The sequence below is a fragment of the Myodes glareolus genome, chromosome 11, assembly GCF_982192425.1.
Source record: "Myodes glareolus chromosome 11, mMyoGla1.1, whole genome shotgun sequence".
Taxonomy (NCBI): Eukaryota; Metazoa; Chordata; class Mammalia; order Rodentia; family Cricetidae; genus Myodes; species Myodes glareolus.
The window spans coordinates 73167021-73179441 of NC_142036.1; the positions used below are offsets into that span (position 1 = coordinate 73167021).

A 12421-nucleotide genomic window follows, 5' to 3' on the forward strand; every position below is an offset into this window, starting at 1 on the left:
AGGAGAGCTGGCCCCACCATTGGGAAAACTGGCTTAACTCCTCATATGACAAAGGTGGTCCCAGAGGCCCAGACTGACCAACTCAGCCACTACCCAAGCCCACACCCAGGGATTAGGAGTTGGCACACCCTAACATTAATCCCATCTATGACCTGCTCAAGTGAATGAAGAGACTAATCCTGCGGAACCGTAGTCACAGGATCTCCATGGCTGGGTAACAGCAGAATATCCTAGCGAACTTTCAATGAGGGTCCCGTATTGATGGTGCACCAGAGGCCAGAGGTCTTGAAGCAGACCAACGCCTCATTGCAATGAACATGTGCTAGTAATGCCGTGTGGACAGAAGGGTCTACTGCATGACACACAGCAGCTCCCAAGGCCATTAAGATGGACAAATCGGTGATGGAAAGGAGGGAAAGACAGAGGAGGCAAATGATTTTTGCTATTTTTGATTTTATTTTTTGTGCTTCCTTTGGTGTTGCATTTATTTTTGTAGGGGTTGTTTTAATTAATATTTATTATTAAAGTTTCCTTGGGGGACACTATCTGGGTGAAGGGTGGCTACTGAGGGACTGGGAAATGAGTGGTATTGGCATGCATGATGTATAAATCCCAAAGAATCCATTGAAATTGTGTTTAAAAAAGAATGCAAATGCATCAATGTTTACTACTCTGCACAAAACTCAAGTCCAAGTGAATCAAAGACCTCAACATAAAACCAGATACACTGAATCCGATAGAAGAGAAAGTGGGGAACAACCTTGAACATATTGGCTCACGCAATGCGACAACTTCCTGAATAGTACACTGTAAACAGGACTGCTCATTTGTTTCCTGGCCATCCAGACTCAAATAATCACACAGAAATTATATTAATTATGTCACTGTTTGGCCAATAGTTTAGGATATTCCTAGATAACTCTTACATCTTAAATTGGTCCATTGCTATTTATCTATGTATCACCACGAGGCTGTAGCCTATGAATAAGGTTCTGACATCTTTCTCTGTTGGCAGCTATGTGGCATCTGCCTGACTCAGCCTTCTTTCTCCCTGTATTCAGTTTAGTTTCCCCGCCTATTTCTATTCTGCTTTGCGATAGGCCAAAGCAGCTTCTTTATAAACCAGTGGTATTCAAACATATTCACAGCATACAGAGGAAAATCCCACATCAGAACACTAACAGTACAAGCACTGAAATTGACAATAAATGGAACTTCATAAAAATGAAAATGTTTTATAAGGCAAAGAACACCAACAATAGAATCAAATGAGAGCCCACAGAATGGGAAAAGGTTTTCACCAATTACACATGCGTCGAGGGCTAATACTTATAATACACAATGTACTCAAGAAACTAGGCACCAACAAACCAAATAATCCAACTGAAAAATGCAGCACAAATCTAAACAGAGAATTCTCCATATAAAAATCTCAAAAGGCCAAGAAATACTTGAAATGTTCAACATCCTAAGCCATCAGGGAGTAAACAGTCATTGTGAACTCAGGTAGGTGGTACAGTGCCTTTTTCCCCTCATGAAAAGGTTCTTGTGAATTTCCCTCTGTGAAGTCAGTAAAATTGACCTATTCAGGACTTTTTTAACTTTGAGATTCCAATGGACACCTGTCAGAATGTCTAAGATAAATAATACAAGTAACATCTCATGCTAGCAAGGATATGGAGTAAGGGGAACACTCTTCCATTGCTGGTGGGAGTATAACTTTGTACAACCACTGTGGACAGTAATATGGAAATTCCTCAGAAAATGGGGGGTTGATCTACCTCAAGAAGAAGCTATATGTCTGTTTTAGGGCATATATCCAAAGGAGACTCCATTTTACCACAAGGACACTTGCTCAGTTATGTTCACAGCAGCATTATTCATATTATATAGAAACTGTAAACAGCCTAGATGTCCTTCAACTGAAAAATGGATAAAGAAAATGTGGTACAATTTACACAATGAAGTATTACTCAGCTGTTAAAAAATGGCATCATGAAATTTGCAGGCAAATGGATGGAACTAGAAAAAAATCATCCTGAGCAAGGTATCCCAGGCCCCAAAAGACAAACTTGGTAGCTACTCACTTGTAAGTGGATATTAGCTCCCATCAAATGGTAATCACACTATAATCAAACAACCCAGGAAAACTAAATAACAAAGAGAGGGTTCTTAGGGTTGTGCATGGTAAGAGGCAATTGGATAGATGTTGTGGGCAGACTGGGAGTGGGAGAGAGTGGGAACAGGAGAGATCAGGTGGAGGGGGATAGAAAGAGGGACCTGGGAGATATGACTATAACTGAAGGACACTGGCGGGGAGGGGCGTTATGGAAACCGAGTGCAGTAGAAAATCCTAGGATTCTATGAGGATGACCCTAGTGGGGATTCCGCACAATGAAGGATATTAGTGCATTTGTGCATATATGTAATAACAATTGAAGGAAAAGGCCATGAATATAAGACAGACAAGGTGCAATACATGGAAGGGGTGGAAGGCAGGAGAGGAAAGGGAGAAATTATGTAATTATATTTTAATTAAAAAAATAAGTGTATTAAAATATGAACTAAAGATCTGAATAGAGTTTTCAAAACAAAAATAGCTAAAAATTTCTTAAAAACAATACATATTATATATTTTATATTAATTTATACATATTTTAATTCCATTCCTAGTGCAAATATCTTTGCTTTAGCAAAACTAGCTAATAATTCTATCAACAGAAATTGGATTATCTGATTTTCGTCTCATCAGTGGTCTTAACCTGGCATGTGTTGAATGGAATGCAAACAGTGAAAATCTTCATAGGGGAAAGAAGGCAGAAATATTTAAAGCAAAAAAATATAGACAAAATCTCCTGGGTGTTGTGTGTGGTGACAGAGATGTTGAAGACAGTTGGCAAGCTGGTAGAGATTCAGGGATGGGCCTAGAGACAATGCAGGCACCTTCTAAAAGACAGACAGTTCAAAGCAGAACTCCTGTATTTTGTAGTTTTGACATGGGATGACCTTATCAATAAAGTTTGATGGCAGTAATGGCAGTAGGCAGGTGAGTAAACAGTCATTGTAAACTCAGGTGGGTGGTGTGGTGCCCCCCCCCATGAAAAGGTTCCTGTGTTGTTTCTCTCTGTGAAGTCAGTAAAATTGACCTATTTGGGGCTTTTCTAACTTTAACAAGTGTGATTTAGTCACACTGTCCTGAATTCATGTTTCTTTCCACACACTTCCTTGGGGAGAGGAGAAGAAAGGAGCAGTTAAATGGGAAAGGGTTTATCCTCAACTACACCGTCTATTCTTCCCTCATCATCAAAGAACAGGGATAAAATGAGGCAGATCCCTGTTCTTGTGGACATAAGAGATCGATTGAACAATGGACATTTGCAGTCAGTTGTTGGCCTTTGTCTCCAAGCTTATGAGTTGTTTAAATAAGGGGTTTATTTTTATTCTGTAATAAACATATCGGAATAGTTCTAATATCAATGTGCAAAAACCAATGTGAGAATGAAAATATATGAACTTTGATTAGTATATACTTCTCTTTGATCATACTTTAATTCCCTACCATGTGATCTGCAACGACCACCTAAAGGGATTGGGATGGAAGAGAATTATGTAGTGAGGGTCAGGCAAAATCTCTAACATAATTTAGAAATGCTTGGTGGTGAGAAAAGGGAAGCTGGACATCAGTAGGTCTTGTTGTTGTTTTTAAGGTCACTCTAGGGGGACAGACCATCATAGCCTTAGCAGAGGAGACAGACAAGCATAATGAGCCCCAGGAAGACAGACAACTATTTCACACTTACGTACAAATGAACATACATGAAAATATGATTACATTAAAATAAGACCTAGAACTTTCTGTTTGTAAATGATGCATACACAAGATGCATGGAGCAAGAATAAAAATTGTTTTAAAATGAGTAGAATTGTAAATTTAACTAAACTATGTATGTGTAGTTACAAACTAAAGATGTATATATATCCTTATCTATCTATCTATCTATCTGTCTGTCTATCATCTATCTATCTATCTATCTATCTATTTATCTATCTATCTGTCTATCACCTATCTATATATCTATCATCTATCTATCTATCTATATATCATCTATCTATGTGCATGTATGTATATGTATGTGAGAGCTAAGTCTGAAGGTTGAACTCAGGATAACCTCAGCTTTTTATAATTAAGTAATGTGCTTTTTAATCTCTTTTGTGCCTCATTTTTGTCTTAGTAAGTGCAAGCTAATACTCAGAAAAGCATGGTGAGGATTTGGTGAACTGATTCACCTGGCATGTGACCCTCTTATCTCTTTCAAGTCCACCTAATCCCTATTGACTGTTATTATTTTGTTAAACATCTTCGGTTCCAGAGAGTTTGTTCTAGTTTCATATGCATATGTCGCACTTACTTTTGCTGGATTTCCTCACACTTGCTTGTTCCTAAGGCACAATGGGGAAAATATACAAATGTTGTGAAATGATCTTCTGCATATGTGTGGCTCACACCATACAAATGTCACTTTGTAGTACTTGACTTGAACATCTATGTGCTTGGCATCTTCAGGAACACTTTAAGAGCACAGCATACCATTGCACCCAATAGAGGAGGGCACATTCAAGAGCACCTCCATGCCTCTGGGTGCTTTATCAGTACCAACTGAATCAATCCTCGAAAACCTCATAAGAATGAGGCTAGAAATGGAGATGCTAAACAGGGAGAATGGTTCTCTCTAGAAACTTACTAATAAGCAGTAATGAATATTCATAGTTTTCTACACATGGGAAGCTTTGCCCAATACCCTCCACTGCCTCTCAGGGTCCTGTGCACATGCTAGCATGTGTACACACAAGCAACCCTCACTCGAATCACACTGCTTGCCTGGGCTCTGAATGCTTACATCAAGAAACTAACTAGGTCTCATTAAACTGCTGCAAAACAAAATGGGTTTATAATGTGACCCTCTCTGCCCTGCTGTCACCTGTGGGACAAGATTCGGTTTCTAGGTGTGGACTGTTGAAATTCTCAATCACCAGAGCTAAGGAGCTATAGATCCCGATTCCCATTTCGTTAACCAGACTCTCTCTTATGTATCTTAAAACATTGTGTCATTTTCCCCAGTCTACCTTGGGGCTTTTTCTGTATCTTTCTTTGGCAAGACTTCCTTCAGTTTGGGCCCTTCGCCTTCATTGCTCTAGGGAGAAAAACACAATAAGAATAAACCCATTGTAGTATGATGAAATAAATTTCAAAAGCAAACATATCCCCAGGGAGTCCAGAAATGCCTTACTTTGGGGATCCATTTTGTCCCCAAGCCGAGAGCTCCCCAAACCCTTGAGTTTAGTGCTGCCCCTCTTCATGTCTGCGCCTGCAAGGCTCTGTGCACCTTTAGTGCCAAGAAGCAGAAGACTTCCTAACAAGGGTAATCGCAACAGGATTTAATCACGTCGTCTGCAGCAGAGGGCCAGTAACCTTAATGATAATGTTACAATAGAGAGCCCTAGAAATGGTGTCCGTAGGTAAAATACTGTAAACCGAACGAACCCTATGCCCGTAACGCACACTTTAATATCCATCCAAAGCCAGGTGCCATCAGAATGCGCCCAGCGTCCTAAGACATTAAACACTAAGCAAGCTCTGAAAACTCCCTGAAAGGGTGTCATCGTGTTACAGTCAGTTGGAAAACGAAATGATGATGCATCAGACATGTTTTTTTTAATTTTTTTAAAAATATATTTATTTATTATGCATACAATATTCTGTCTGTGTGTATGTCTGCAGGCCAGAAGAGGGCACCTGACCTCATTTCAGATGGTTTTGAGCCACCATGTGGTTGCTGGGAATTGAACTCAGTACCTTTGGAAGAGCAGGCAATGCTCTTAACCACTGAGCCATCTCTCCAGCCCGCATCAGACATGTTTTAAACGATCCACAGTTAAAGAGAGGATTACATTTACAAATAACAAACTCTTTCTGAGTTTTCAACAAGTCACGATGCATATTTTGTCTAAGTTATATGAGTGAAACGGAGCCATGAGTTTAGAGACCACAATAGATAAACATGCCGAATCTTTTACTAAATGCTCTGAATTTGATTATTTTTATAATAAAATGTTAATCAGAAGCTAGCCCTTGTAAATTTCCTAAATGTTATTCAAGGGTAAAATCCATGTATTAAATAATACTGCTTATTCCAGCTATTTTTAAATAAATGTTGCAAATGTTAATTTATCAGCTTCCACAGTACGCTTTTGCAGTTGCATGGAAAATAGTATTAATGATACATTAGGGCTTCCATAATGTTTTTTATTTGAAAATCCCTGAAGGCATCGCAAACATTATTAATATGAACAAAAGCCCTAATAATAATACTCGCTGTTCTCAGGCAGAAAAGATTACTAACCTCATTTTGTAGATGCCGAGATTTAGTCACAAATAGGCTAAGGAAATTGCCTCAGACGACAGAAGCAGTCACCAGCCGAGCAGGCAATAGAAATCAATGCCTTTTGGTTCCTACATGTCCATTCCAGACAATGTGCTATTTCCTATAGAAGCAAGGAGCTTTCTATCTTTACTTTTAAATGTAACAGTTTCCTAAAAAAAAAAAAAAAAAAAACTACCTAAGACTTTCCGGAACCTTCCTTCTTGCCTGTTTCAGTGATTGTCCAGCATCTTTCTACCATAGAATCAGACTCTGTCTATAAATTGTAATTGTATTTTGCTTCTAATAGGGTCATTTTATTAATTTAGATTGGTAAATTATTTTTTTTAGTAATTTCTCCTCAGAATAGTCATATAAATACTCAGATCTACTTTGTAGAGACCACTGTATTCCCTTACATGATGTATGAAATTTCACTCTGGTCTTATGTGTTATACCTACTCAGATGCTCACTACAGATCTTTATTTCAGATGTGTATATAAATTAAGTATGTACGAGCAGACCTGTTCATGCTAGAATATGTAAACACTCTAATGAATATAGGGAATATTTGGTTGTTTATACCCACACCTACATTTGGAATCTTTACTGAACATTAATCTAAATGGTATTTAAAATAACTTTTTCCTACACTTGGTAAGTAGTTGTCTTAACCCTGGTTTGTGTTCAGCTAAGTTTCTGGTCCCTTTGAGTTCACAAAGAGGTGAACCTCACTAGTTTCTTCTCTGGTTGTGAATCTTAATCACTTCTGTAGAACTGCATTGGTGAGGTGAGGAAGTTTCCTGGGCTCGAGCTGGCAGGTAGGTGACGCTTTGCTTCCTGTTCGTATTTTTCTTAGAGTCAGAATCGGTGCTGCGTGTGAACTCCTCTACAGACTCTCCCCAACAAGGTGAAAAAAATCATTAGTAGTCCAGTTTCAATCTTCCGCACAGCTCAGGCAACAATAAATGAGTAATTTGCCGCCCTTCGCTTTGGCAAGCTGATGCCTAATGATTACCCAGGGACAGGATAATGGGACCATAGTGATTACACTATGTTTTTCTAACCACTTTCAAGGCCTTTGCTTTCAGACCTGCCCTAATGAAAAGAAAGCTCTGAAATTGGGCCAAGTCTTTATTAAAAATGTTCTGACAGGCTCTGCTTAGATAAATGTATTCACTTCTCAGATTTGAACCTTCTTCTGATTTGGAAGGCACAGGCTCGAGAGGAGATTTGATTGCCTGAACACTCTGATAATGAGGAAATGAGATGTTGGTTAATTCCATAAGCTACTGGAACGACTTATTTAAAAAAGACATGATGATAACCTGTCTCTAGAATTTAGACAGTGGACTGGTGGTTCGGTAAGAAGCATGCAAAACCAGGAGTCAGAAAACCTCAAGAATTTCATCTTTGCTTATGCTCTAAGATTATGATGTGATCTGATGAATAGCAATGAGTATTCCGAGTTTCTTAGTTACTGTCGGCAGCTGTCAGTCATTTTCTCCGTAAGAGGATGGAGGTAGGGGGTAATTGTGGGAACATAAGAATACATGCAGAGGTACCACTGAGTATATGTAGATGTGGCTCTGAGTAGTTCATTTTTGAACCTTATTGATTTTCTTGATTTATTGGGTGTATTGTGTGCATATGGGTGGTCATGCACACATGCTCACATGAATGTGGAAGTCAGAGGAGGCTGTCTGGAGCCCTCCTCTATCACTATACCTTGTCTTTGTTCGTGATGTTAATGTTATAGGCTTTACATGTTGGTGCTAAGGATTGGAGCAGGGATCACAGGGACCTATAAAGGAACAATTTTGTCCTTTGGACCATGTCCATAACCTCTATGTCTTTTGAGACAGAGTATAATGTATCTCAGGTTGTCTTTGAAATCCTTATGTATTTTTGAATTTTGATTTTGAAAATCCCCTTGAATTTTTTTATCCTCCTGCCCATACCTCATGAATACTGGGATTGCAAGTTTTTATCAACATTCGTAGTTTTACCTGGTGCTGGGAATCAAACCTACAGCTCCACGCATGTTAGATAAACACTCTAGCAACCAAGTTGCCTCCCTAATCCCACCTTTTGAATTTTATGTGAAGACTGTGTTTGCAGCATTCAATCAGTTTCTATGTGATTCTGCAAGTCCTTCAAGAGCTATCTCTCTCTAAAATAACATTATAAGCAATAATTACGCTGGGAGCATTCAGGGTGTGTATGGGAAAAGTTTAGTGAGAATTTGAGGAAACTCAAACACATACTATTCTTATGTCCTCCCGATTCACTGTGTACAGGGAAGCATAACATATTTGTATATTTAATAACCTATTTTAAAAATAATCTTTCTCAGAATGTCTAGATTAGATCAAGTCTGAAGCCACTGAACATGGAACATCTTCAACTCCATGGAGAGCCAAAACCTCTACTATCGTAAGAAACAGAAACACAGGGACATTTGAAAGGGCAAGGGCACAGCAAGGAGGAGCAAGTGTCAATGTAATGGCCACAAGAGGAGATGAGATGCAGCCATATCATAGTCGTGGAACAAGATGACTCAAGTGGTGAGCTTGGTGTGGCCTGAGTCCTGGGGACACACACCAAACAAGAGGTAACTATTATCTAGTAAAACGAATTTGAGGAATCAGGGGAGGGGTTCTGGGTAGAAACACTTTTAGAGAGTTGGCTATCCTTGGTGTGGCAAGCATGGCTCAGGGACACAGATCAGGACTGAGCCCACCCTGAGGAGTGGGCAGGTATGGGAGAGAAAGGACATATTAGAAACTATTCAGAAAGCTTCAAGAATAAAAGGTGGAACAAAAATATAGAATTGACTGCCTTGTGTTCTAGAAGACTCAGGAGTCTAAGGCTCCCAGGAGACCCAATAAAACCAGTTTATCAATGTGTGTTGGCAGATACATTTCTCTAAGGCTTTGGGAGGAAAGTAGGTAGAGGGTTTTATTAAAAAAATTGAAACCTGGTTTTAAAAGCAGGCTGTTTATGAAGGGAAGAAAGATATGGCAGCAGATATAGATCAAAGATAGTATTTTCTAAGAAAGAAAAACTGAGAGAGGAACTGAGTAGGGGAGACTAGGGACAAGAAAAGCAGAAGCAGACGATGGAAAGGTCGGAAAGGATTTGCAGCACCAGACCACTGTAGGTCTGGGTCATAAAAACAAGAGGGACAGACACCCCCTCAGCTGAAGCTAAAGGTAAAATTGCAGTATAGGTAGAATCATTAGGACTGTTCTCAAGTCCCGGATGAGTTTACTCAGTAACTCTGAAAATCAAACACTTGAAAACAATCCTGAAATTTTAGGCAGTGTCTACAATCCAGTAGACAGTGAAATTCCAGGAATGTAGCAATGGAGTCATTAGCTATGTCTTTTCTCTCTATAGTTCTTAGCTCAGGAGGTAGGATAGATTCAGACCTGGCTTTGAAGGGGAGCTGGTACAACAGTTAGCTGGAACTGGGCAGATTGTGGGAAGGAACTGACTGGAAATTAAGGTGCTGAACATTATTTGAGGGAAAGTATAAACGCTACAACTGTTGAACAGAGGCAAAGAGTCTTGCAGAACATGGAGGTCATATTAGTGCTACTATGACATTAACAACAGCTTTTGGTAGCCTAACTACGAACCCCAGTGCCCTCTTTTTGCCCACAGATGGGATCCCCCAAGCAAAAATCCCTGCCATGGGAGCTGATACCATTACTGCTTATCCCTAAGTAGTAGCTTTCAATCTTATGCCAGCCAACAGGAATAGTCTTTTCACCTATTTTTAATACCACATATGAAATGAGAGGAGTTCCATCCTGAAGATATCCTGCAACCTGCTTCCCTCTACCCTGGTGGTTCACTTGGCTCCCAAATTCAGGCCATGTGGTTCTGCCTGGGATTTGGTATCCTCCTGCCCTGTTCTGTGAGTTTCTTGTGGCTCTCATCTATATAATTTTGGTTGTCATGTTTTTCATTCTTATAACACTGTGGTATGAATCTGCTCTCACTAGCAAGATGAATATAACATGATTCAAAAAGTAGCATGTGTCATTTACTCAGACACTGAGTTATTCAATTTCTCTTGAATACAAGAGAAATCAAGTCAAGGATCAAAGTTTTCATAAATCTGAAAGTGGCTTTAAGACTGAGAGAACCTTTAAGACAAGAACATGGAGAAGGCAAATAACTGGATTACATGAGCCATGTGCTTACAGTCTAAAACTATCAAAAACTGCAAATTTCTTATTTTTCAAGTTGAGACACTATGGAGAAGGTGTAGAAGGCTAGGGTGAAAGACCTTATGTCTCAAGTGCTAAATCTATATTAGGTATTGTGCTTGCTATAAGCCGTGATATTTCATATAATTATTCCTTGAACCAACTGTGTTAGTGAGTTTGTATTGCTGCTATATTAAAATTACTGGTGCTGGATATTTTATACAGAAAAGAAAAGAAATGGTTTACTCAGCTGACATTCCTGGAGGCTGACCCTCTTCAAGACTGGCTTCTGGTAAAGGGGTTTTGGCTTCGATTACACCAGGAAGATGGCATTACGATGAGAATGCACAGAGAAAGGGAGAGTGGACAGGACCAGGGAGCATGTATGAGAAAGGGAGAGAAAGGATAAGATAAGTAATAACAAGATTGGTGTCAGCCTTTCTCTTTTGTAACAACATACTCTTGGGCACTAGCAGTTCCGTGAGACCTGGCGCAATTTTCAAGGCCAGCTTTAACCAGTTCCTAATAGAAGCACTTTTGTGGACTCATTTTATCTCCCCCTATTTTAGCTCTAGAAGATACAAACAACTCAGAAACTACCATGGACCAACTTTCATCTCCTGAAATCCGAGGGGACAAACAATATCCAAACCATCAAACAAACGACCTAGGTATGACATAGGAGCCAAGAACCAGCCTCATAGAGAGACAGGCCACCTAGGGTACCACCTCCTATGGCCCACTCAGTTCCAACCAGTAAACACTAACAGCATGTATTTACGTTTAAAACTCACGTTGGATATAGAATAGAGTGGATATATGCAGTCTTTGCCCTCAAAAAAAAAACCTACAGAATCATGGGAAACATCTTTATAGTCATGGCTCTAGGAGAAGCAATAATCCCTGCCAAAATATTCTTAAAACTTGGTCATGTGGGGTGTGTATTTTCTGCTTACTGAATTATAAGTTATTTTCAAACCCAGCGTAATCCACTTGCCAGGCACGTGAAGTGGGATCACTGTACTGGTGAATATAGAAGCTTCTATATTTAGTGTCCCTTTTGTTTTTAGATCTTGCACCAGCCCCTACCACTCAGCCATGCCTGTTCTGCTGTAAGCAGTCTCACTGCAGGCATTGTATGTGGCTCTTTCAGCGCTTTATGATTTTTTATTATTCCTTTGTGACAGCTTTCTCTGAGTTATGCAAATGGTGTGCCAAGTGTGGTAGAATGAAATTTCTTCCATTTTATCTCTGTCCAAATAGAAGTTGCCTCATCTGCATATAACAGTTCCCTTTGCAACTCAGTTGTAGTAGGAAATTGGAAGCCGTTTGTATTTGCATTTCCTGGGGATACAGACAAGAGCAGATGCCAATAATGGATGTCATAATTTGCTGCCTTCTCTTTGCTGCCTATAAATCTTTGAATATTTTTCCTACAATAGCAAGTGGGGAGATTCAGCAGGCATAATAGGGAGAAAGAAGATGTAAATCTCAGCAGTGGTGGTGGATTCCAGCTATGAATATTTCAGAAACAAGACACTCCCTTTAAATGAAACACTAATGGCTTGTAAGATGCTGCTGGCCTGATGTGCTCTTGAATTCATTTAATAACCCACAGCTCCTGACTGCACAACATCAGACCCTGGTTGGCAAGTTCTAAAGGAAGGCTTTCCTTATCTTACAATTTCAAATGCTAACCGTTTTGTGGTGTCAATTCTTGATCACCTCCACGCTATACCAGAGTTACACATGCACAAACAAATTAAAATTTAAACAATTTT

General features: G+C 39.5%; 1 long non-coding RNA gene across 1 annotated transcript in view; it reads left to right on the forward strand.

The window, feature by feature from the left end:
- Positions 1 to 9058, forward strand: part of LOC125387968 (uncharacterized) — a 56322-nt gene extending 47264 nt beyond the window's left edge. Inside the window, exon 3 of the long non-coding RNA XR_007228055.3 lies at positions 8777 to 9058. This is a non-coding gene — a long non-coding RNA (uncharacterized LOC125387968). The remainder of the gene's footprint in view (positions 1 to 8776) is intronic.
- The last annotated feature ends 3363 nt before the right edge of the window (positions 9059 to 12421 follow it).